The following is a 27,856-nucleotide window of genomic DNA, read 5'->3' on the forward strand; positions in this document are numbered from 1 at the left end:
ATGCAGCAGTCAGTTACTCTCCCAGTATTATCCTTTAATTATGATACAGAGGACCAGCAGCATGGTTTCCAAATCCTGCACTACTTTGTTATTCACTGCAGTTGTCACTTCATCCCCATTAACCCTCCAAACTGTGACTGGTGTGGGGACAGTCTCCCACTGCCGACCACCATGGAGTAATAAGAGTAAGGGAAAAGCAGGCAAAGCTTTCAAAGCTGAAGTTCTACTACTTCCTGCTGTTATAGGAGCAAAATAAGTCTGTCTCCCTCCCTGCTCAAGAGGGTGCTTTGACTAAAGTTTATGTAAGTCACAAAAGCCCTTATCTGATTGTAAAAATTCCTAATCCCTTCCCAGTTTCTGATTTTTTCCACCCTTCACCATCTATTTACCAAGGAAAGCAGCAGAGCAGATAGCAAATGAGAATGAAAGAGCCTGTCAATACATTCTTTGCTCCTAATTTGGAGATGTTTATACCTTCAGAAATCCCTCTCTGTGGGACCCTCTTTGCACCTTGTTGTGACATACTTTAACAGATTCCCCAGCTTCATTCAACTCTGGTGCCAAGGTTATCTCTCGGGTCCTCTCCAAAGTCCACCTTTAATAGATATGACAAAGGCACACTCTACATAAATGATAAATATTAAGTAGGCAGAAGCCAAAAGCACATTCATCTAAGAAAAAAGAAATGAAACCTGAACAGACTGCTATGTTGAATCAATGCAGAAACGTAGAGTGAGAGAGGAATATAAAGGAGCTTAATAAAAGGAAGAAACAGTAACCTGTGGCTTGAGCACCTAATTGAGGAACCCAATGTAGACTTCCCAATGTATTTGGAAGTACATTCCACCCAGAAAAACACCCACTGTTTGTTATAGATTAGTGACCTGGCTCCAAATTCTTGGAAACTCTTGAAGGCTCTTTTGCCTACAATAGAGGAAACTCAAGTGGCTGGTTGTTTCCCTCTGATCCTATCATGGGCCACTCTCATAGATCTCAGATACAGAAACTGAAAAAAGAAAAGAAAACCCTCCTTCTTGAGACTTGGCCACACACAATGGGTCTCCTCTCTTGGACTCCACCCTTGTTCAGACAGGCCTTCCAGGATGGAGGGTGGGGCTCTCCCCAAAGGGCACATTTGAACCTCTGTCAGAGTGACATTCATTGAACATTTGTCATATTCCAGGTACTATTCTGAGAGCGTTATATGCCTGATTCAGTTATCTCTAACTTCTGCCCTATGAGGCAAATGCTATTTTTATCACATTTTACACATTGGTAAACGGAAGCACACAATTAAGTAACTTGTACAAATATAGAAATCTATTTAGTGGGAAAAACTCTCTAAGTCCTCAGTCTGACTTCAGAGGTATATTCAGCTGTGACCCAGGAAAGAAAAAAAAAAGGAAATGTGAAATATCCCAAAAAGCTTTGCCCCTCAACTCCACAGCTCAAATCCTGGGTCAGACAGTGGTCCTCATGGGGGTACACCAATCGCTAGGCTCATACAGTGGCTTTCCCAAGATTTGGGTGCACTTAGTATTAAGAAGATGGAGGGCTGGGGCTGGGGCTCAGTGGCAGAGCACTTGCCTTGCATGTGTGAGGCACTGGGCTCAATCCTTGGCACCACATAAAAATAAACAAATAAAATAAAGGCATTCTGTCCATCTACAACTACAAAAAATTTTTTAAATAAAAAAGAAGATGGATGTCCATGTCCACTTTCCTAAGAAATTTTCCTTTTCCTTTAGAATGAGGAGCACCTGCGAGTTCTCTTACAATTCCCTTCCACAATAGCCTTTCTTCTCCTGGACAAGGGGAAGAACACCATCCTTGTGACCCTGCCCAGGCACTGATAAAGTATATTGCCCCAGGTTGTCATCCTCTACAGCATCAAGCAAAGGGACAATTGGAAATGTTAGAGTTGAGAAAGTAACTCTAATAAACTGCTAACATATTCTTTTGAAAATCAAATGGTTTCCAAATCTCTGCTTTCAACAAAATTAAAAAGGGGACCTAATGGAGCTGATCGACTATTGAAAATGAATTTGCTGTTGCTTAATTAAGTAATGTTTGTAAATTTAAATTAATGTTTAACTGATATATTAAAACATAAAAATTGTACATATTCCTGAGGTACACCAAGATGCTTTGATACAGGTGTACATTGTGTAATGCTTAAATGAGGGTAAACATATCTCTTTCCTCAAACATTAAATCATTTCCTTATGGTAGAAATATTTAAACTCCTTTGCTCTGCTTTTTGAAATATACAGTACACTATTGTTATTTGTAGTCATCTTGCTGTGCCATAGTACATCAGAGCTTTTTGCTACCCATACCTTATATAATGTAGAGTCTTCTTCTGTAACTACATCTTTCCCCATCCTTCCCTTCCTGCTATTCTACAGCACTACAGCATCAAAAATTACTTTCAATGATCCATCAGCTCCAATAAAAATTATTTTTAAGGACCTAACAGCTCCGTTAGGCACCCTTTTAAGAATGGAGGACACTACTCTTTCAGAACTCTCCAGATATTAATGTGAACGAGATTATTCAGTGCTTACCTCTATTAAGATGAAAATAGAAATGTAATTTTAAGTTCATCTTGCGAACTGAAGTTCTCTGAAGAAGCCTCATCTGTACTAAAATCCTGCAGACTGCTTGGCCTTGGCTGACTGGAGCACTGAAGTTGTGGAGAAAGAGAATGTTGAAGGTCCAGAGCCAAATTGCCTCGGGCTGTTTTAGGCCCTGTAATAGTCATTTACCTTCATTTTTATATCTTACCTAACTTGTAAGAACTATATAATCTTCTCAGAGTGGGTCACAAAGCCTAGCAGCCCTCTATCCTTCACCACGCAGAATGCATTAGATACGTGAGGTAACATCTGAACTTGAGAGAAGAGAGTTCACCTACCTGATGCTTCCACCAATGAGACTGGTAAGTAAATGTATTGATTTACAACCTTCTTTCTTTTTCTGTCACAATAAATGTTCATGTCACCACTTCCAGGGTAGATCATGTCATTTAGTTTAATGATGTGGAATTTTAATTTAATTTTTTATTCCTTAATTTCATTTTTATTGGTCCTTTTTAGTTACCCACACAATAGGATTCATTTTGACGTAATTATAAAAGCATGATATATAATTTGTTCTAATCCATTTCCCGGTACTTCCTCTTCCCCTCCTCTCCTCCCTGCCTCTACTCTACTGATCTTTCTGCTTTTACTTATAGTTTGTTGTTGTTGTTGTTAATTTCTGTCTTGTGGGTGTACATGATAGTGAGTTTCACTGTGATACATTCACATATGTATATAGGAACGTTAGGTCAGATTCCTCCCACTGTCTTTCCCTATCCCTTCCTTTTTGCCTTCCCTTCATTTGCCTTTTGACTGTTTCACTGGTCTTTCTACTATTCTTTTTCTTCTCCCCGCTCCCTTACTTTGGATGAACTTCCTCATATCAGAGAAAACATTCTACCTTTGACTTTTGAAGCCAGCCTACTTAACTTAGCATGATAGTCTCCAGTTCCATCCACTTACTGGCAAAGGCCGTAATTTCATTCTTCTTTATGGCTGAGTAATTTTCCATTGTGAATATACACAAAATTGTTTTTTATCCACTCATCTGTTGAAGGGCACCTAGGTTGTTTCCATAGTTTAGTTATTGTGAATTGTGCTGCTATAAACATTGATGTGGCTGCATGTGAGGGCCTAGTGCAGGAACCTAGTCCAAAACAATGGCTTTGTGTAATGTTTATTTAACAGTACTAATAGACACTGAAATATCTCAATCCAGAATATTGATTTTTTTAACACTTATAGCAAAGTTTCTAAAACTGTTCTGTTTTACAGCACGCCACAGTGCCCTCAGACCAAAAGAAATAGCTATTAGTTTCATTTATTAAGTGCTTGGATCCAAACACCTAGATAAATATTTATCCTAACATTATTGTGGCCATTTGAGGAAAATGAAACAAAGTAAAAGAAAAGGAATATTTTAATTTCATTCTTAGATAACCACAGTTACTTGCTAATGAGATGTGTATACATGATAGACTATAACTTTCAAAACTGGGAATGAGATCAGGTACCACCAATCATTTCCTGTTCCATGCTGAATTTTGTGCAGGACTTGTTTTTAATCATAGCAAACTCCCAAAATCAGCTTGGCAAAAATAACTCATGAAAAGAATGTAATGCAATCTCACATTGAACCTGTGAACTACTTCCAAATGGGAGTTCTCCTTACAGGGTGATTTGAATATCCTGCAGAATCCACTGGGGAGCCTCAGCATGTGTAGGTAAATAGTTTGGGAACCAAAGACTTAGATCTTTGGGTTCACCAGAAATGTTTCTAAAAATTTTAGCTTATTTCTTTCTTTGGAGAAAATGGTTGTATAAATAATAAAATGTACAAGCATAAAGTGCATTGCATTCGAACAATATTTCATGGTAGAAGTGAGTTGGAAATATACTTTGTGTATTTTTTTAAAGGATGATGTTAGATATCAGTTTGGTATGGTGCTTATCTTTGGGTACATTTAAGAGAATAATGTGACTATCCTATTTTTAAATATATTTAGTTTAAAACATCACTATTAATACTATGCTAGAAATGACATCCTTTACCATGATTTAAACTTAGGATGAAACACTTACACGTCAACCTACAGATACATTGTATTTGAGCATAAAGGTCTAAATGTGGCAGGATAGGTTAATAGGGAGGCAATAAAACATAATCCTAAGGAAATTTTTTTTTGAGATTTGAGAACTTCTGGTCCTACTCCTACTTGTCTTAGGTTCTCTAAGTCTGTTCCTTCATCTTTAAATGTGAATAAATCTTATTACCACCCTAAATCTTAGGCATTACTAAATTAGGTACTCCCTGCCCTCCCTCCACCATGTACTTTCTTATCTAGTTCCCTACGAGGCTTCTGGTCCATTGCATCATCTTGCCTAAACTTGTCACCTAAACTTGTCTCTCTGATATTCAGGCCTTTTATAATCTATCCCTCTACCACCTAACTAACCTTTTTTGACTCTATTAAGAAACGCATTGAACATCAGACTTAAATTTATGTAATCTTATTTATTTGAATCTAATTCTACATTCTGTCACCAAAAACCTGAGGAAGCCACTTGGTCCTGGGTGTGTGTGTGTGTGTGTGTGTGTGTGTGTCTGTGTGTGTGTGTTGGGGCACATAGTGAGACTCAGGAATCTCTGTCCCTTTACACATCAGAGGAATAAGAAGAAGGAAGGATAAGTCTATAGATACTGACAAGAAATTCCTTTCTAGGGAAGCAGGACTTGTTCTGCCTTTGGGGGGCCACTTCTCTTGACGTGTTCTAATTCCTTCAAGGGCCCAGCTTTGATTTCTCCTCCTCTGCTCACCTGGCCCACATAGCTATCTCTCGAGTCCCTAAACTTCTTTAGCATCTATGGGCTGTACCACACTGTTTCTTTAATTTTTAATTTAATTTTTTTTCAGTGCTGAGGATCAAACCCAGAGCCTCACACATACCAGGTAAGTGCTCTACCATTGAGCTACACCCCCAGCCCTGTACCACACAGTTTAGAAAGTAATTATACATTATCAGGTCATGGTGTCACCATGTGTTTTCTGCAAACATCATGTGGGCCCATCAAGATAACAACATTTTTAGGGCTGACCCCACATCCTCCTTTGATGTGTGTGTATGACACTCATACTGAACAAACAGGGTGAATAAATTCTGGTATCTGCTCACTGTCTGGATCATCGGTTTTTTTCGTGTGTGCTACCCATTTGGTATGTGTCCTAAACAAAGTTGTAAAAGTTTCTCTAAAGATTATCATGTGGTCTGAAAACAAATAGACACTCAAAGTTAGACAAGAATAATCAGATAGAACCACGTCATGGAAAATCCCCAGTTGTTTCATAGTTAATGTGCCTTTCAGTGACGAACAGTGATGGGTGGACAGGGAACATTAGGGCCCAAGCTACTCTTGTTCATGTACTTTTATGGGCTCTAAGAGCACTCTGCTAAATAATCCCCTCAACTGTGGTTCATTAACGGATGTTAACAATCCCCTTCTGGCCTTAATTAATTACCTTGCTTTGGAGTTAAAGAGGGGAATGGTTGTCAAGGGCATTATTTGCTCAATTACCCAAAAGCCATAGATAATGTGTGGTAATGAATTGGAAGATGGAACACCAGCCCTTCTCCAGCCCTGCAACTGTAAGACCTCGTTCTGTTCTTTGAGGTGCGCAGTGTCAGCCCTTGGAAAGAGCCTGCACTCAGGGCAATGCTGCATGGAATACGAGGAGGCAGCATCCCCATTTTCCTTCCAGCAGAAACACTGAAATTCCACATTGCTTATGAGATTCAGCTTTCTAGATAATTCGAGGACAAATTATTGAGAACTCTAGCTTTTCTTTCATTGTCTGCCTCTCCTCAGAGACTGCTTTTGGGCCATTTTGTGACTATTTTAATGGTGACTTTATCTGCAGGCTAGTTATTTATTCCCTTATGGTACACTTAGCACTCAGCTTAGAGGATCCCGATGATAAAAATTATACTTTACTTATGTTTGCTTTCAAAAATCATGTTCTATTAGGGTTAGGTTTGTAATTATAAAAGGTATTCTTTCTTTGTTTTTAAAGAAGTAATCTTCATTAGAGAAAAGGTAAGTCTGATCCTATTTGAGATAGTCGCTACGGAGATAATTGATATCATGTTGGAAATAACGGAGCTTTGTTGGGTGAAGAGCTACAGAGAAGTCAGTCAGAGGTCCTTGGCCTCTTCTTTAGTATCGAAAAGGGATCATGACATTTTCCATTGATATAATTGTACGTGTGATGGATATCTTCCTCTTTACTTGAACCAAGGGAATAGAAATTCCTTCTGATTTAATCAGAAGTCCTCCATAATTTGCAGCTTCCTTCTGCCCACTTTTAACAAATTTTAAGCTGACATTGGCTTGCAGTTCCAGAATGACAACATTACCAAGTTCTACAGTGGGGGGGGGTCCAGAAATGGAGTGGCATTAAGTAGTGACTACAAACCCCTGTAGAATTTACCCCACTTGAGATATTCTAATTGAGTGTAACTTCTTAATATAATTAAAACATTGTCGTTTAGAATTGTATATGTATTAGAGCAGAGGTATGTCAACTTTCATTGCTAGCACTGAGGAAAGTGTCCTTAAATTTGTAATATATGTGTATATGCACACATGTGAGTGGGGTGTGTACGTGTGTGTGATTGGCATTTCAGTGTGTTGTGTGCCTGAGTATGTATCTGTCTTGGTGTGTTAATGTATGTTGGTAGTGGTGATGGTGTGTGTGTGAGTGTGACTATGTGTGGGGGGTGAGCAGTGTGATGCTGTATGAGATTGCTTTGTGTGTGGAATGTGTCTGTGTTGGTTAGTGTATGTGTAGTATGTGGTGTGTTTAAATGTGTCTGTGTAGTGGGGCGGGTTTTGCTCAGAAAGTATCTCCTGGGCTGAGTTTTGAAGGATGAGTGTCCCAGGAAGGCAAGAAGATGAGGTCTTGCAAGCAGAATAAAATGCACTTCCACAAGGCACTGCAGAAACAGAAGCCAGATCGGCTAACGCACAGCATGCTGGGAGATGGGACTGCAGGAGGGGACACACACCAGGGCACCAATGACCTTTGTGCCCATTCCCAAGCAAAATACACAGACTTGAGGGGAAAAGTAGCTAGCCTTGTCTTTGATCAACAACCACCATTCAACTAGCAGTGTGGAACTTACCCTTGGAGGCTGAAATATGGAAAGTTGTTCCTGGGCAAATCTGTTCCCTGCCCATCTCCTTGGTTTTCCTGATTGCAGATGCTAACTTGCCAGTTTGTTTAGACTCTCAGCATTCAAATTTTTGTCCATTTATTTGGTCTGCTTATTTCCCCCTTGTCTAGCAGACACTTTAGACTCTGACTTCAGTTAGCTGACTCAGAATCTTCTTTTCTGCTAAAGGTACATGTGATTCTCTCCTTAAAACAGCTGAATTCAAGATCCTCCCCTCTATGCATACCTCACCATTGTATCTTTCATATCTGCCCTTTCAAGCAAGAGTTTATTTTGAACATTTTTTTAGACTGTGACACCAACCTTAAATGCCTCTTACTTACCTATGTGAACAAGAGGGAACATGTGCTTGCACACATAGGCTCATTTACCACCACCACCATCACACTCACAACTGAATGAAAAACTGTTTCAGCAATGGCACATTGGCCATTTAGACCAAAGAATCTACTCTTCATCATTCATGGTTTGGAACAGTCCTTCTTGAACATAAAAAGATGAATTTGGAACCTATGTGAATTTTTAACAATTCTGACAACTTTTTAATCCCTAGATTGGTTATCTGAGTAGCACATAAATGCTACTCACAACGAAAGATAAATAGGCATTTTTCATTATTTCTTTTCAAATTTCTGATCCCTTTTCAAATTTCTGATTACTTTTCTGTGTCAGGGTAAACCACGTTGATACCTCTCTTATAGAAAGAATGCAATGTCACCAGGAGATCCCCTGCTGCCAGCCCAATGGATGATGAGTGTTGATTCACTGCCTTGGCATCAGGGCACCATCAGCCTGCAATGCTTGCTTGGGGCTCCCTCATTCTGAGCTATAATGAGAACAGACATATTTCCTGACTTCAGTCATCATCTGACATCCAAAAACCTTGACTATCATGTTGTGAGCTGATTTCTGTCTCCCAGTTCCCATTCAGTTGTATCCCAACACCCAGCTCAGTTTCAATGGCATTGTCATAATCACTGGAGGCATGTGGTACCCTCTTCTCAGATCAATCCATGAACTTGCAATTTGCAAAACAATTGGGCCTCTAATGTGGTGAGTTTGAAGTGATTGATCTGAATATTTGGCATGAGGCAGTTTACTTATTTTGAACTATGTGGGTGTGGGATACTTAAAGAGAAACTCTCTTTTCCAATCATGTCTATTTCTAGTTCCCATTCAGCGCCCCACCCCATATACCTACATAATTCCTCTCTGAACTACCAGCGTGTGACAGTTATGTAAAATTGAGACCCAAAGAAAAAATTAACTATGACATTGACTAAAACAAACCTGTCAAGAAAGGAACACCCAAAGAATAGGGAAGACAGGTGAGAAGATGGGGAGAACAAGACTGAGGGAGAGGGTTGATATTGGAGACTCAAATTTTGGGGATATTCATTGTAGAATTATGCAAGAAATACTCAGTTGAGGGGATAATAGCTTCAAGCAACACTTTCACAAAAAGAGAAGCTTCACAGACTAATTTTGCTGTATAATTTTAAGAGGAAAACCCTTCTTGTCTTCCATCTCCCAGGGAGTGCCACAGAATAGCTTCCACCTGTTTTATCATGGGTGCAAAAGAGTTGGGGCTTCTACAAACCTACTATGAAGGGCCTTTTATGTTCTATATTCTTTTAAAATGTTGATGGTTTTGTTATCCTGGCAATTAGAAGTCTGCGAGGACAATAAGAAATCCCCAACTCTAAAGCAATTTAATTAGGGCTTGTAGTGTGGCCAGTCTCTAAGATGGCCCTCAGTGATCCTTACTTTGCAGAATCTCATCCACTGCCACATTTAATAGGGTTGGCCTGTAACCACTAGGATTGATATAGGCTAAACATTTGTGTCCCCCCAAATTCATACATTAAAGTCCTAACCCCCAGTATGATGGTATTAGAAAGTGGGGTCCTTTGGGAGGTAGTTAGATTTAGAAGACGCCATGAGGGTGGAGCCCGCATCATGGGACTGGTGCCTTATCAGAAGAGAGACACCAGAGCTGCTTCTCTCCACCATGTGAGGATACAGCTAGGGAGAGGGCCCTCACCAAGAAACCAATCTGCTAGCACTTCTCAGTCTTCCAAACCATAAGGAATAAATTTGTTGCTTCAGCCACCAGTCCATGGTGTTTTCTTGTAGCAATGTGAGCAACAGAAGTGATAGAGTGAAAACTTCCTGGACTAGGTCATGAAGAACATTATGGATCTACCTTGCTTTCTCTAGGATCTCTCACTATGGGGGAAACCAGCTGCCATGCTGCGAGAAGACCTACACAGCCCTATGAAGAGCCCTATGAGGGAGGAGCTGAGGCCTTCCACCAACAGCCATTAATGCATGAGTGAACCATCAGAGAGCGGATGCTCCAGGCCCAGCCAAGTTCAGATGACCGAAACCTAGATGACATCTTGAACCCTTGACTGCAACTTCTTTAGAAACCCCAATCCGGAATCATTCAGCTAAGGTGCTCTTGAATTCCTGGCTCACATAATCTATTAAGATTGTTTTAAGCCACTATGTTTTGAAGTAACTATGACTAATACAGAGTTCTTGAAATTAAAATACTATCTCAGTAATTTAGATTTATTATAATTGTTTTGTTATTTATTTATTTGATACTGGGGATTAAACCCAGGGGCACTTAACCACTGAGCAACATTCCCAGCACTTTTTATATTTTATTTTAAGACAAGGTTTCCCTAATTGTTTAGGGCCTCACTAAGTTGCTAAGGTTGGCTTTGAACTCACAATCCTCCTGCTTCAGCTTCCACAGCCACTGGGATTACAGGTGTGTGCCACCATGTTCAGCTAGATTTATCATAAATTTTCTAAAGGGAAAAACTAAGCAATTGGCATATTCTTAAGTACCTCTTCTTAGAGGTCATATAAAAATGCACTATAATTAGTTGTAGGCATTATCCTGCAGGAAAAAAAGGTACAGAATTTTCTTGGTTCAAATTGAATCTTCAGTCTGCAAGTCTAAATGGTTCTCACATCACATTGTGTGTGTGTGTGTGTGTGTGTGTGTGTGTGTACATTTAAAAATTGAAGAATTTCATTAAACATAGATTTAGGGTTTCTATTCTTTCAAAAGTAGAATAAATAACAGTGGGCCTGACTTCCACAATGACAACAGTTGGATGGAGCTGAGTGGCAACTGTCCCCTTTGGATGAGCCATATGTTTTCTAGTTTGCATTGACTCCCCTGACCCACTTAACTCATTTCTATTTCTTGCCTGGTCTCTCCTTATGCTGGAGTTTGGACCCCTGCACTGGGCTGTGAGCTCCTCCAGCTAAGTGAGCATTCTTATTATTCTTAATGCCCCCAACTGACTTATTATCTCACATCTACTTGGCCCTAAATACATGTTCAGTCATTTGAAAATGTATACTAATAAAAATTTTGAATTGGGAACATTTACTACTTTTACAACTACATCCATAAATTGTACTAAAAGTGCAATTACTTAAGCATATATGTGGTTCCTATTGTTCCAGATTACCCCCACTTAAATGCCCCTTTAAATCTCTTATAAATTTGTGTGTATTCTTTTAAATCTATGGTTAGAATTATTAAATATCCCTTTTTCTGGAGTCAGTAAAAATTTATACCATTTTTGGTTTTTGGTTTTGGAATTAAATCTAGGGCTTTGCATATGCTAGGCTCATACTTTAACACTGAGCTGCATCATCAGCCTCCATTATATTTTTAAAATAAGTATTTCCTATATCTTTTCACTGAGAAGTCCTAGAAATGAGTCCCACTTTTGGTTACTAAGTATTATTTCCCGGTAAAAAGAAACAATGGCCTTTGTAGAAATTCCAGGCCTGGACTCAGAAATAAACAAGATGAGCCTGGAACATCTTGTCATATCAGAAAGCAAGGAAGCTTTAAGACTGTCTTTACACACTATGTTATAGTGTGGATCTGGACTATCCCTCAAAAGCTCATGTGATGGAGGCTTGGTCCCCAGGTGGTGGTGCTACTGGGAAGTTGCAGAAACTTTAGGAGGTAGGGTCTAGTTACAAGAGGTGGGTCACTGGGAGCATGGCTTTGAAGGGCTATTTTGTCCCTGAACCTTCCCCACCCCCACCACCCCCACACACTCTGCTTCCTGGCCACCATCAGGTAAACAGGTCTACTCCACCATGCCTGTTCACCATGTTGCTCTGTCTCACCACAGGCCGATAGCCAGCTGACCAGGGACTGAAAATTCTTAAACTGTGAGACATAATAAATCTTTCCTTCCTCTAAAGTTAATTTTCAAAGATGTTTGGTTATAGTGAGGAAAAGCTGACTAACACAGACTGCATGTTTGTGCTTTCTCAAAATTCATAGATGAAACTCTAATCTCAAAGTAATAATTGGAGGTGGGGCCTTTGGGGCCTTAGATCATGGAGGTGGAGCCTTCGGGAATGGGATTAGTGCCTTTATAAGAAGACAAAAAGATCAGAACTCTCTCCCCTATGAGTCTACAGTAAAAAATCATGAAAGACTCTCTCTCTAAGAATGGAATCAGGAGGCACAATGATCTTGGACTTCTTAGAACTGTTAGACACAAATTTTTGTTGCGTAAGCCACTCGGTCTGTGGTACAGTCATTCATAACTCATGGACAGGGATATATTCTGAGAAATGCATCCTTAGGCAATGTCATCTTTGTGTGAACATCACAAACCTAGATGATATAGCCTCCATTTAAACTGGTACAGCAGTTTAGGAGGGAGTCTTGGAGGAGAAGCTGGATTACACAGGGCCTCTAATTGCTCCTATAGCACACTAGCAATGTGTGCTTATTGGTATGCTTGAAGGCCCTAGGGTTCACTGTTCCAGATCACCAAGAGTTTCAACCCTGGTCCCAAACAAGACTCCTGGTTTTTCCTTGAAAGTCTTGAAGCCTGGCATTGACTTGTTCATAGGGACGAAAGCCCTTTCAAGCATCCATTTCCAGAATAGGGAGTTTTTATCCATAATAAAGATATGCTCTGGCAAGTAATCTTCCTCCACAATCTGCTTTTCTAGTATTTCCAACGGTCTTTCAGCTGCCTTCACATCAGCACTTGCAGACTCACCACTCACTTTCACATTATCTAATGGATAGCAGTTCCTGAGTCCTTGAAAGCACCCAGAGCCAGCAGTGAATCTACCATCACAGTTGGGCTCAGCCTTTTCTTTCCTCTTTTTTTTTTTAATATTTTTTTAAGTTGTTGATAGACCTTTCTTTCTTATTTACATGTAAACATATATTTATTTATTTACTTATTTACTTATATGTAGTGCTGAGAATCGAACCCAGTGCCTTACACATGCCAGACAAGTGCGCTACCACTGAGCCACAGCCACAGTTCAGCTTCAGCCTTTTCTTTCGGCATCATAAATAACCTTTCAGCTTTGGCCGGGATCATCATGGTTCTGAGAAGGATATGCTTTTGTGTCTAGTCTTCAGCTAGGGTATTGGAAGCTTTTCCATATCTGAGGTAGAGCCCCTTGAATTTTTGTTAGTGTTCTGGCCTCAGTGAAGTCGATCCTTCAGCTGCCATCGCTTAGTTCTTGTTCTTCAAGACCCTTGCTAAGGTGGAGCGGGGCAGGTCTGACCTGTGAGCAGAAACATCACTGACTTGCCACCTTCATAGTCATTAATCACCTTAATTTTTTTCTCAGGCCACCACTCAGTATGTCCTTTCATTGACAACCTTAGCAGTGTGTTTTGTTTGCCTGGAGGACATGATGAGCAACAACCATTAATTGAGATTAAATCAAGAACAGAGAATGATACAACCGAGAGATGTGATAAATCTAAGATATATGAGGCTTCTGCTGGAGTGACACAGCATACTTTTTTATAGTAAATTTTGTTTCTATAAGAAATAGCACACTCTAAAATAACCACAAAACATAGCACAGTAAATACGCAAACAGTAACATGATCATTTATTATAATTACTAAATATTATATACTGTACGTCATTGTGTTATGCTTTTATATTACTGACAGTTTATACATTTGTTTATACTAGCTTCACCACAAATGCAAGAGTAATGATTTTCAATGGTTATGATATCACTAGGAAATAGGAAATTTTCAACTACAAATCTCGTGGGACCATAATTATATATGCTAGCCATCATTGACCAAAATGTCATGTGTGCTACATGACTGTATTTTGTTATAGTAGCCTGAAGTGACTACGGTAACTATTGAAGTTTTATCTAAAGAACTCAGGAGTCTCCCTCTAGCCACAGGTGGGATAATTTTTGCATCAATAAGACCAAAGGACTAAAATACATCAAATATGTGCTAAATCTATTAGTTCATAATGAACCAACAACAAAAATAGATCATCCTTAGCCACCTTTGGCAGATACTAGGGAATGAAATAATTGGCTTGAAAGATGGTAAATAGAGGGAAGAATTCAATCTCTTATTAAGCCTTATGAACTGAGGAAAAGTTTCTCTTTATGGGAGTATTCCAGCTAACATATAAAGAACTAATAATAGAACATCCTTATTTTGCAGTTACTAATATCATAATGGATTAGGGCAAAGATTACCAGTGGCTGCTAATTATAAAAAAGAGAGGCAATGCAATATTGTGTGCTTCCTGATGGGATACCACCTATGAAGTATTACTGCCAAAAATATCAACTGGAATCTGATTAAGCCTCTAAATCTAAATGCCAACTTACAAGAAATGCTGTGAACCAGAGAGACTTAATAAATGGCGCTATGGAGATGAAATCAACAAAATAAGACTGAAGGACATTTACAAAAGTTATAAGACAGGCACCCTAAAACTTAGTGGCTTAAAACAAAAGTGAATTATTATTTCTCAGCTGTGTGGGGTGGACAGTGCCTCTGCTGGTCTTGCCCGGGGTTACTCATAGTACTGCACAGTTGGGTTGTTAGCTGAATCTAGACTGTCCAAGATTGCTTCAATCGAATGTCTGGCAAATGGTGCCAGCTGTCTGCTGGGGATTCTTCACTTACCCTTCTGTAGGCTTGATGAGGAAGAAATGGAAGTTACAGTCTCCTTAAACTGAATTTCAAAGTCATACAGCATTGCCTGCGCTGTGTTCTATTAACCAAAGCAAGTTACAGGGTCACCCCAGATCAAGAACAGAAGAAAAAAGTCCCCTGCTTCATGACAAAAGTGGCAAAATCAGAGCTCAAAAAGTCACACAGAGGCTGGAGGCCTAGCTCAGTGGTAGAACACATGCTTAGCATGTGCAAGTCTCTGGGTTAAATCACCAGCACCACCAACGAATGAAAATGAAAATGAAAAGAAGATCGGAGATGTTTTTGTAACCATGTGCTATGATTTGAATGTGTGGCTCAGTGTTCATAAATTATAACTTAATATTCAATCCAACAGTGTTAGGAGGTGGAACCTAATAAGAAGTGATGAATGGATTAATGCAATTAACACGAAGGCAATTTGGCTATCACAAGCGAATTCAATCCCCTCTTGCTTGCTTGGGTGTATGCTCACTTTCCCTTCCTCCTTCCACCATGGAATGACACAGCATAAGATCCTTACTAGATGCTAAGCAGATGCCAGTACCACACCCTTGCACTTCCCAGCTTCCAGACCTGTGAGCCAAATCAATTTCTTTTCTTATAAATTACCCAGCCTCTGCTACTTTACATTATAGCAACACAAAATGTACTGTAATATCCTCTAGAGAACATTCTATGACTCTATTTGAATTATTTTAGGAATAACATGAATCTAATCAAACCTTCAGATGTCTGCAACTTACTAATTTTTTCCTTTTTCAGATAGCTTTAGATATCAGAAATATCTTTATTATTTTGAGGTTAAAATCTACCTCTCTTAGAATCATATCCATTTTCCCACATATATTTTATAACACAGCACAGAATAAAGCTATATTTATTTATGCTTTATATCAAAAGGTTGAAATGGTGTGTCTTCTAGTCTTGGGCCGTTACCTCCAAGAGCAAAAGAGGTTTCCAGACCCTGCACTGTTCCTGGTACGCTCCTGTCTCTCTGAGTGCTAGTGTGTCAATATATCCCCCATAAAACATGGAGTCCAGAACTAAGTAAGATGACTCCAGACATTATCTGATCAGAGCAGAACAGAGTGAGATTATTATTTCCTATAATTTAGAAATATCCATTCAAGTTAAAATATCCAGTGAAGTTGTGTGTTATGTTTTTGGCAGCTGTATCATGCTGTTGGTTCAATATTTGATGAGTAATACAGAAGCCAAGTTTTACTTTATCATAGTGTGATATAAATACATACTTGTGTTAAGCAATTTACCATAAATATCTCTTCTTTATAAGACATTCTACATAAAGATGACTTCTCCTCCTCCTCCTCCTCCTCCTCCTCCTCCTTCTTCTCTTCTTCTCCTTCTTCTTCTCCTCCTCCTCCTCCTCCTCCTCCTCCTCCTCCTCCTTCTTCTTCTTCTTCCTCTTCTTCCTCCTCCTCCTCCTCCTCCTCCTCCTTAAGATACAGGGATCTCACTATGTTGCCTGGCTGCTGGCTGACCTTGAACTCCTGTGCCGAAGCCATCCTCCTGCCTCAGTCTCCCAAGTAGCTGAGACTACAGGCATGTGCCATAATGCCCACATAAAGACTTATTTTAAAAGTATATCTCTTGACCTATTGGTTCAGGACTTTAAACATGCAAGAGGATATACATAAATAGGCTGGCCAAGTTCTTAACTAAACAGAAATTTAAGAGAAATGGAGTTCTCCTGCTAAATGGCTGTTTCCTGAAATTGTAAAACAAACAAACAAACAAAATAAGACTAGGAAAAATAAGTAAGTGACATCACACCACCATTTGCTCAGAGAAGTTAACTGACTATCCCAGCATCAAACAGCAAGCCAGACCTGGGTTTGAAGCTGAAACTGGGCCTGCAGACCTGCAGCAAGCACACTGTATATGACATCATGCCAACTATGCTACCATTCTCCACCAGTATCCTAAGCTTTCTATAGTATTCCAAGACTGTAAAGGTAAAGGCTATCCCACATGCCCTTTCCCACCCCTTTCCCTGACTTCAGCAACACTTTAGCATCAATGCTGTTCAATTCCCCTTTATTAAATATGACCAGTTGTTTGTTTGTTTAACTTAAAAGGCAGAGACAGTTTATATAGCATAAAATCACCCTTAAAAATTTGTGAGAAGAATAATTGGAAGGTGATTCAAGAAAGGTATAGGCATCTGCTGATTCCCTACTGATGAGGAAAAGGTAGACAATTCATGAAATTTTCAGGTTGTTGGGGGTCTAGTGAGTTATATCAGTGCAGAGATAGAACAATATGGTGATGTAATGATGGCGTTTTAGTCAGTGATATGCTGCTGTAACTTAATGACCTAACCAGAACAACTGTAGAGGAAGAAAAGTTTTTTTGAGGGCTCACAGTTTCAGGGTCTTAGTCCATAGAAGGCTGGCTCCATTCCTCAGGGCTTGAGGAGAGGCAGAACTTCATGGTGGGAGAGGGTGGTGGAGGGAAGCAGCTTACATCATGGTGATCCAGAAACAGAGAGAGAGACTCCACTTGCCAGATACAAATATATACCCAAAGCCAAGCCCCAATTCCCACCTCCTCCAGCTATACCCTACCACTTCAGTTACCACTCAGTTAACTCCCATCAGAGGATTAAATCACTGATTGGGTTAAGACTCTTACAACCTAATCATTTCTCCTTGGAATTTTCTTGCATTGTCTCACATGTGAGCTTTTGGGGGACACCTCAAATCCAAACCATAACAGATGGATAAAGAGAAGATATGTGATCATTTGTAATGAGATATTTTAAGAAGTATATCACAAAGTGGCATCTGATACCCATGCATATGGGTGAAGTTGAAGGCAGGGTATTGATTAAACTGCAATGAAATTGTTTTTCTTATTACAACAGATCCTTCAATCTCCCCACCAGAGGCTCCACTTCAAACTTTCTCATTGCCAACTATAAGCACTCCCCCCCCCCAAAGGACCACATTAACTAGTCACTTTTGTGTTCAAAGGCAAACAATGGCTGATTGCCTATAAGAAGTCTCCTCAGTCACATTTCTCATTCCAGGGTCTCCATAGTTTGACCTCTGCTTTTTCAATCATACTTCTCTTCTGATACTGTATTTCCTGTCAGAGGGCTGCTCATTGTCTCCCGTCCAAAATTTTCATTCCTGCTTCAGGATTATTTTCTTACTCTCTTTCAAGCCTGAGAAACCCCTCTCCAGCCTTCCTTAAAGAGCTGGCACATGTGTCTCCCCCTCCAGGGAGCCTCCCTGATCACTCTAATCCAGGCCAGTGCATGTCTTATACCTGAACTCACAGTGCATCCCACCCAGAACCACAGCTTAATGTTCTTTCATTCTTGCTTATATTGCCTTGACCTTCCCACCTAGATCTTATAGTGCTTTAGACTTGTAACCCTAACTACACCAACATGATGCCCAAAAGGGAGTTCAGATAGGCCAAAGGGATATTCTGTGAGGTGGGCAACAGCAAAAACGCAGTAAGGTGGTTAAATGGAGACTACACCGAGAAGTGACTGTAATAGGCAATTGTTAATAAGCCAGGCATTTGGGTGAACAAAACGAGAAGCTCCTTTTTGAGGCTACAATATAAAGCAGAAATAGAATGTCCTGGTGTTCCTACAGGTCCATCCCAATTTCCAGGGTATTGGGGAGAAAGAGTACCTGCCATGAGTGCTTGGGTAACTGAATTGGGCTGAAGCTGGATCCAAATGACCACTACCTGGATTAACAGTTGGCCATATGTTGTTCCTGTTTTCACTTGCTCTAGGTCAACTAATGTCTACGAAATTCTTTTTAGCACCCACTCTGACTCTTAATTGTGTCCTGGTTTATGTATTAAACTAAATTATCATCTGCTATAGGTAAGTTGGGGTAATGTGGTTAGCTACAAGAAATTTCTTTCAGATGGGAATGGAAAACCAAGCAACTGGTTCCCAGGATGCTGTGCTGAAGGGGAAAATAAATCAAGTGTTGTTGGTTCTGTAGAAGCTCACAAAAAACAAACAACAAACAAACAAACAAACAAAAACAAGCAAACAGGCAAACAAATAAAGTCAAGGTTTAGTATAGCCATTTGTACCACATACGAACACACACACAATTAGTCTAGAACCCTCCACTCTCCCTAGGTCTAAGAATTGCTTCCAGGCCTCTTCCTCCAGATTCTTACAAAAGGTTCTCAAAGATTTTGAGCTTTTGCAATTTCTCCCACTAAAAATGAATTTTCAAAAAATACACTTTTACTTGCTGCCATCTGCAAAAACATATGTGAGCCCAGTGAGGGGAATTCACAGTGTGTTGGGCCTCCTTACCTCCTTATCCTTCTTCGTGGAGGGGAAAGGATGTTTCCCCTTCTCTCCAGTCAATTTGCTGATAGTCAGAACTGGATGCAAAATGAAATTTTGAAAGAGCAGCAATAATGAGGAAGATAGTCCGAAAACAATAGTAGCTCAAGGAAAAATAAAATCTTTATATGAAATAACAGGAATCTAAGGAAGTAGCCTCTTGGATGCTATTTCTATTTTCAGCATTTCAGGGTAACACAGATTGAGTTAATGATGTTTTCCTATAGCTCCAAGGCAACTCAGAAATGGCAGGACCCAGACTAGCAGAGATGCACTTCCTGCAGATTTGGGAGAGATGAGCAGCCAGGTCTGGGGTTTGTGCTGAATCCCCAGGGTGCAGAAACAGAGGAAAGTAGTGCCATATCAGGAATTTTCTATTCCTCCCCAGGCATGTGGCAATTTGCACAGATCCTCTTCTTGTCGGTTTCACCACTTTGAATCAAATGCTCCATTTCAGCAGTTAAGAGGCTTTTATATTGAAGTAACCCCAGAGGTTCAATGATGGAAAATGAGCCATATTAGGGTAGGGAATCATTGAAAAATCCTGAATTCCATTTCACCCCTAGTGTTTATGTTTTACATGGGAGATATAAAAATGTGTAGGTTCCAAAAAGGAAATTTCTGAAACCCAACTGGGACAGTTTGAGATATTTTCTGCTGTTAAAGAACTAAGGAATCATCCATTTTTTGGATGATGAGTCATTGTTATTTGGACATTTCATGTCAACATTTTTATGTCAATTAAGATTAGTAGAGACGGTTTGAACTCCAGCTCTGCTTTCTTCTTTAGAAACAGTTTCTGAACATTTGTCTTTCATGAAATTATTTAATTTTCTCAACATGTTTAATTATTAAGAAAACCTGAATCGGCACGTGCATGCATGTATGCTTACCCAGGCCCGTGTGTGTATGTTTATGCACATCCATGACTATGCTATCATATACCCTTTGCAACTGTAAGTTTCCTAGTTAACTGTCTGCATGGAAGTTATATTCCTTGGATTGTAAGCTCCTGGAAGACTTCTATGCCTATTAATTCTGAATTTTATTGTGTGGAACTTAAAGCATAACAGTTATGGAAATGGTGCACCATCCCTGAAAAGTAAAATGGAATTTTTTTTTGTTACTCACATCATATTATACAGAAAGTACTCTGACTTACAATGATTGGACTTCCAATTCTTTCGGCTTTATGATAGTGAAAAGTTATATATATATATATAACTTTTCACCATCATAAAAAATATATAAAAAGATATATATATATATATTCAGTAGAAATTGTAACTCAAATTTTGAATTTTAATCTTTTCCAGGTTAACAACAAGCAGTATGATATTTCCTCAAGATGCTTGGCAGTGGCAGTGAGCTGCAGATCCCTGTCAGCCACGTGGTCATGAGGGTAAACAACAAACTCCACAGTGCACTGTGTTGCTAAGCTACAATGTTCAGGAGGTTAGGTGCACTAAGTGCATTTTCATCTTACAGTATTTTCAGCTTATGATGGGTTTATCTAGATGCAACTACAGCGGAAGCCAAGAAGCATGTGTAATTCATATTGTCATGTTGCATTACTATATTTAAATATCATATAACATATAGTCTTTGGTTTATTTAATAAACGCAAGCATTCAAATAGATTCTACAAAAAAACCATTTAACCCAGTATGACTTACAAAAGCAGACTGTAGTCTTCCCATCCAGTCCTTCACCTCCTGACAGCATCTCTTCCATGTCAAATGCCCTGCCTATTCTGTTTTTACTTACTTTTTATTATAGTAAAAAACACATAAAATGGACCATCTTAACTATTTTTAATTTAAGTAGTGCAGTAGTGTTAAGTATATTTATATTGTCATCCAACAAATCTCCAGAACTTTTCATCTTGAAAAACTGAAATTTTACATCTATTAAACAATAACCTCCCATTTCCCTCTACTTTCCAGACCATGGCAGCCACCATTCAATGTTCTGTTTCTATTAATTTTACTACTTTAGATACTTTATATAAGTGGAATCATACAATGTTGTCTTTAGTGACTGGCTTATTTCATTTAGCATAATGTCCTCAAGGTTCACCCATATTCTAGCAATGTGACAAGATCTTTTTTCCTTTTTTCAAAACTGAATATCATTCTATTGCATATATAAACCATATTAGTTTATCCATTGTTTGGTCAATGGACATTTGGGTTGCTTCCAAATTTTAGCTATTGTAAATAATTATGTTACAACCATGGGCATGTAGAGATATCTTTGAGAACTTTCAATTCTCTCAAATATGTACCCAGAAATGTGTATATTTTGTTTAATTTTTTGAGGAACTGCCATGTTGTTTTCTATAATAGTTGAACCATTTCACAACCTCACAATTTACAATGCACAATTTCTCCATATCCCAAGTAACACTTTTTTTTCTGTTTTTCTGATAGTAGACAACCTAATGAATATAGGTAATTTTTTGTTGTTGCCATTTTGTTTTTCCAATGCTTGGGATCTAACCCAGGTATTTGTATGTGGTAGACAAGTGCTCTACCACTGAGCTACACCTCTAGCCTGAGTAGTTGACTTTTTGAGTAGTAGGTTCCACAGCTTCTATTAGAATCTGTTTCAGTGTCCTGTAGTCTTCATTATTGAGTCTCTTTGTGTTCATTCATTCATGCATCCTTTGTTCAGCTACTTTGTGCTAGATAAAGACATTTTTAAAAAGAAAAGGGACTTACTTAAACTAAAAAGTTTTTTCTCAGCAAGAGAAACAATAAGAGAGGTAAATAGGAAGCCTACATCCTGGGAACAAATCTTTACTCCTCACACTTCAGATAGAGCCCTAATATCCAGAGTATACAAAGAACTCAAAAAATTAAACAATAAGAAAACAAATAACCCAATCAACAAATGGGCCAAGGACCTGAACAGACACTTCTCAGAGGAGGATATACAATCAATCAACAAGTACATGAAAAAATGCTCACCATCTCTAGCAGTCAGAGAAATGCAAATCAAAACCACCCTAAGATATCATCTCACTCCAGAAAGATTGGTAGCCATTATGAAGTCAAACAATAACAAGTGCTGGCGAGGATGTGGGGAAAAGGGTACACTTGTACATTGCTGGTGGGACTGCAAATTGGTGTGGCCAATTTGGAAAGCAGTATGGAGATTTCTTGGAAAGCTGGGAATGGAACCACCATTTGACCCAGCTATTCCCCTTCTCGGTCTATTCCCTAAAGACCTAAAAAGAGCATACTATAGGGAGACTGCTACATCGATGTTCATAGCAGCACAATTCACAATAGCAAGACTGTGGAACCAACATAGTTGCCCTTCAATAGATGAATGGATTAAAAAATGTGGCATTTATACACAATGGAGTATTACTCTGCATTAAAAAATGACAAAATCATGGAATTTGCAGGGAAATGGATGGCATTAAAACAGATTATGCTAAGTGAAGCTAGCCAATCCCTAAAAAAACAAATGCCAAATGTCTTCTTTGATATAAGGAGAGTAACTAAGAACAGAGTAGGGAGGAAGAGCATGAGAAGAAGATTAACATTAAACAGGGACGAGAGGTGGGAGGGAAAGGGAGAGAGAAGGGAAATTGCATGGAAATGGAAGGAGACCCTCATGGTTATACAAAATTACATACAAGAGGAAGTGAGGGGAGGGGAAAGGGAAAAAAAGGGGGAGAAATGAATTATAGTAGATGGGGTAGAGAGAGAAGAGGGGAGGGGAGGGGAGGGGAGGGGGGAATAGTAGAGGATAGGAAAGGCAGCAGAATACAACAGACACTAGTATGGCAATATGTAAATCAGCGGATGTGTAACTGATGTGATTCTGCAATCTGTATACGGGGTAAAAATGGGAGTTCATAACCCACTTGAATCAAAGTGTGAAATATGATATGTCAAGAACTATGTAATGTTTTGAACAACCAACAATAAAAATTTTTTAAAAAGAAATTTTTCATGTTGTCAGAGAGCTGACAGTTTCATCAGAGACAGATCCATAAATGCAAAATCATGTAATTACATGTGATAAAATATTATCTTTACACCACATAAGCAATACAATAAGTATAAACAACCACTTAGGTAAAATGCAACACAATGGTACTAGGAGGAAGTGCTTAACTGCCTGGGAGAGAACCCCAAGGAGGTGATGGTTGAACTGATTCTTGCAGTATAAGTTTCCTAGGACCGAGAAGGAGAAAAGAGAGGCCCAAGGAACTTGCATGTGCAGTGGTACAAAAGGACAGAGAGCATTCCAGTTTAGGAAGCCACCAGTTGTTTCCTATGGACATAAGACTCGCCCCGATTTTTGTCCTCAATCTTCTCTTCCCACTCTATATGGTGTGCCTGACTGGTGTCCTCCTATCCATGCCTTATTTATCAGTTGTGATTTACAAATGTATGTGGTGTAGGAGATGTGATGGCACAAAGCAGTTTGACAAAGGTTATGGCAGAGCTTGTGCTAATGCAATCAAGAGGCAGATATGAAGGGCCTTGTGTGGCATGCTCTGGAAGAGGATGTCACTTCCACTATCAGAGAAGTGACATGGATAGAACATGTAATATGGGAGGACAAGCCTGAAGCCAGGAGGGGAACGCAGAAATCACAATCATCTTAATAACAGTTGAATAAGTAGGGATGTTAATGTAGGACTGGATTCAAAAGATATCTACAATTTGCATGTATGGTCTCTGATAAGTCACTTGATGCGGCTCATAATGAAGGCGAGGAATCCAGGTTGACTCTCTGATTTTGATTTGGGAAACTGAGTCAATGGTGATGATATTCACCTAGGTGAGAAAATAGGAAGGATAAACAGGCCATTGGGATGCAGACACCAGGAGGATTACAAGGAGTCAAGTTGTAAAGCACCTATAAGATACACAAAGAGAGATGTTCATGGGGACAGTTGGACAAGTGAGTCTGGAGCCCAAATGAGGTCTGAACCACAGTAACATAAAATTGAAGGCACCACTGATAAATAAGTAAAGCCATGGGAGGAAATGACATCAGACCACACTGAGTGGGAGCAGAATACAGGCAAAACCTTGGGGAAGCCCAGCATTTGCTAGGTGAGCAACACAGGAAGAGATTAGGAGACAGCCAAAAGGAAAGACAGCCAACCCTAGGTTGGCCAGGGGTGTGAGATAATGATTGAAAACTGTCTGGTGAACTTGGCAACCAGGGTATTGTCATCTTGTCAAGAGCATTTTTAGTGCATGGCTGACCATGGGATCCAGGCTGCAGTAATACATAGGTATAGAATACTCTCTCAAGGTTTTTGTAAAAGAAGAATAGAGAGGGTACTGGGGTTGTGGCTCAGTGGTAGAGCACTTTCCTAATATGTGTGAAGCACGGGGTTGGATTCTCAACACCACATATAAATAAATGAATAAAATAAAGGTCCATCAACAACTAAAAATACATGTAAAAGTAATTTTTAAAAAAGAAGCAGAGGGTAGGAACAGTAGCTTGAGAACTAAAGAAAATTTTTATCTTTACTTTCTTTTGTTTTTCTAAAACAAGTACTTATTTTTAGGTTGAGAGGAAAAAAACAATTGAGAAGGAAAAACTGGAGATGAAAGAAAAGGGGGAAAATAAAACAAGATCATGAAATGAAAAACAGATGGTTTCATACATGCAATTGGAAACATTGGCATTGGGCAAGAAAGGGTCTCTTCTTTCTCAAAGGCATAGGTAAAAACAGATATTCTAAGGTATGCACATCCCTCCTTGAAAGTCTCTTAATTCTCAGCAAAGCTGAAACATGGTTCAACATCTTTCTTCACTATTAAAACAACAAGAGGAATATAAACACTATGGCCTATATTTCTACTTCTTTCCTATTATGTGAATTCCAGTCAAAGGTTTTGCAAAAATCACCTTTAGTTTGAACAACACAAAAACAATAGAACTTCCCTAAGCATTGCTCCTTAATATTCCCTACCTAAATAGGAGTCTTGAGTTCATTGATTGCAGAGATGCTAAGTAACCATGTTACTATCTAACCTTACCTTACCAAACTGGCCTGACACAGGAAATAACTTCAAGTGCAAATGTAACTGCATACTTTACTTTTCTCCCTCCTCTCCTTCTATAAATTTGATGGTTTTCACAAAAGGGAAAATTTGAAATAAAACACAAAAAAGATATTTGTTTTCTTAACACTGAAATTTGTTATTTAGCTCATAATGCAAAAAAAATAGTACCCATATCTATTCTAGAATAGGAACTCTGAAAATTTTTGAGTTGTTAGAATGATTTCATCACGAAACTCTCTTCCATCCACTAAAAGGTTGCATCATGTTTTATTGTTAGAGAAAAATAGATTTGTTATAGAGAATTATAGTCAAGATTAAGTATAAACAATTTTTATGTGCTTCAAGGGATTATATTTTGAGCATACAGCATGAGAAGGTGATAAATACAATATTTATTATTTACACTGACATTTACTATTAAATTTTTGACAACAGTGTACTTTGTATAACAGATTTATAATATTCAATGCTTATAGACTTTTTTTGAGACTAGTATTTCTAAGATGGATTGTAATGATAAGGGGAATGGAAAGGTTGATAATATTGATTAGATACCCTTTGTAGTCTAGGATCTGGCATATAATTAGCCTCAAACTTGTGCCATAGACCTTCCTCTAGCTATTTGATAAAACATTTATTAATTGGGAGAGAAACCCACTAGAGTCGCTCCCAGGTATATGTACAGGATAGTTTCCTCTTTTTTTTTTTTTTTTCTGTGTTTTCTAGCAAGGCATCCTTCAGCTCTGGAAGACTAGGTGATCTCCACAACATAAATCCTCATATGATTCATCATCCCTTATAATTCACCAGATGCTAACATTATACCTGCTTTCTTACTTGGAACACATTTTCTCCTACTTGGAGGACTATTTTTTACCTTCCTTTTAATTATGGAATTCTTACTTTACCTTCAAAGACCAACTAGCATTCCATTTTCTCCATCAGACCTTCTCCAAAAGTCCCAGACTCCTCAATTGCTGGCTTGCTGATCTGGCCCTCATTGAGATGAGTGACAAAATCAGGTCTATTTTATCAATCGACAACACATTCTGGTACCATGGTGTGTCAATGGATAAGATATCAAGTCTTTTTAGTGGGGTATGGTAGCACATACCTGTTATCTCAGTTACTCAGGAGGTTGAGGAAAAGGATTACAAGTTTGAGGCTAGCCTCAGCAATTTAGTGAAGCCCTAAGTAACTTAGTGAGACTATATTTCAAGATACAAAATACAAAGCTTGGGGATGTAGTTCAGTAGTTAGGCACCCCTGGGTTAAATCCCCAGTACTAAAAAAAAAAAAAAAAAAAAAAAAAAAAAAAAAAAAAAAAAAAAAAAAGATGTCAAGTCTTTTTGTTATGACTTGAGTTTCTGGAAAATATCAATATGAATTAAAGAATTTGAAAGCTGTTAGCTAAGTAGGTAACAATGTATAAAGTATACCCATTAAAGCAAAGAGGATATTGCTCCTAGATCCTGCATGAAAAGCCAATGAGTATAATATTGATCAGTAGAAATTTCACTGAACGAAATCTCAAGCTGACATTTTCCTTCTCTGACATGTCAGAGTAGAACTCAGTAGCAAGAGCACAAAACTGCGCCTATCACTCCTTGAGAACTATGAATTAAATGAATGTGAGGGAGAACCTAAAATAATAACTTGGTTAGATATTACAGTTCTGTTCACTGTGGGGAGAAAAGTGAACCAGAGGTGACAGTGTACCCAGAGAAGACCCCATTCCTGCATCAGCACAACCTGCTGCTCTGCTCCATGACAGGCTTCTATCCAGGGGACATAAAGATCAGGTGGTTCTGGAATGGACAGGAGAGAGCTGGCATTATGTCCACTGGTCTTATTAGGAAAGGAGACTGGACCTTTCAGACCATAGTGATGCTGGAAGTGACTCCTTCATCTGGAGATGTTTACAGCTGTCTTGTTGAGCACCCCAGTCTGTTGAGCCCTGTTTCTGTGGAGTGGAGAGCTCAGTATGAATATTCTTGGAAAAAAGATACTAAATGGAGTTGGAGCCTTCCTGCTTGGGCTAATCGTCCTTCTGGTGGGGATCGTCATCCACCTCAGGGCTAGGAAAGGATCCGTGGAGACTCAGTCTGGTGATGAGGTCTCAAGAGCTATTCTACAGCAGCCGTACTCAGATCCTAATCAAAGCTTCTCTCCTGAAGCCTGAAGTAGTGCCGTGGCTTAGGTAAAGGACATTGGAGAGGCCACTGTTCTGGGAATGACTTTGTTCCATGATCCTTGGAGTCCTGAATGGATTTTGGAGTTTTGTGCTGTGAGATCGTGCATCCCCTGCCCTCTGTCCTTCCTCTGATTGTGTGCTTCATTAGTTCCCATTTCAAATACATGGTCCAGAAATTTCCAGAAGGCCTAACTCCTTCCAGTCCCTAACTGTACTTTTCTGTAGCCCAGCCCTAACCCCCCCAATTCCTAAATCTGTCTTTCAACTGCAGTCTCCATGGTCTTCAGAAAATAGATGCTCAGTCACTGTTTCCACTTACTATTTAAAAAAAAACAATTAATAAAACAGAAATACAGATAAACACACAACACAAAAGATATTATATTACAGTTCTGGTCTGTTAGTGATTGGACTTTATCTTTACCATGA

General features: G+C 39.1%; 1 pseudogene across 1 annotated transcript; it reads left to right on the forward strand.

Annotated features, from left to right (window-relative positions):
• Positions 1-27,648, forward strand: LOC308648212 (HLA class II histocompatibility antigen, DO beta chain-like; annotated as a pseudogene). The gene is made up of 2 exons: positions 1-176; positions 26,797-27,648. The product of its transcript is annotated as an HLA class II histocompatibility antigen, DO beta chain-like (transcript).
• Positions 27,649-27,856: the final 208 nt, after the last annotated feature.

This window comes from Spermophilus citellus (assembly GCF_964194105.1).
Source record: "Spermophilus citellus genome assembly, chromosome: 4".
Classification (NCBI taxonomy): Eukaryota; Metazoa; Chordata; class Mammalia; order Rodentia; family Sciuridae; genus Spermophilus; species Spermophilus citellus.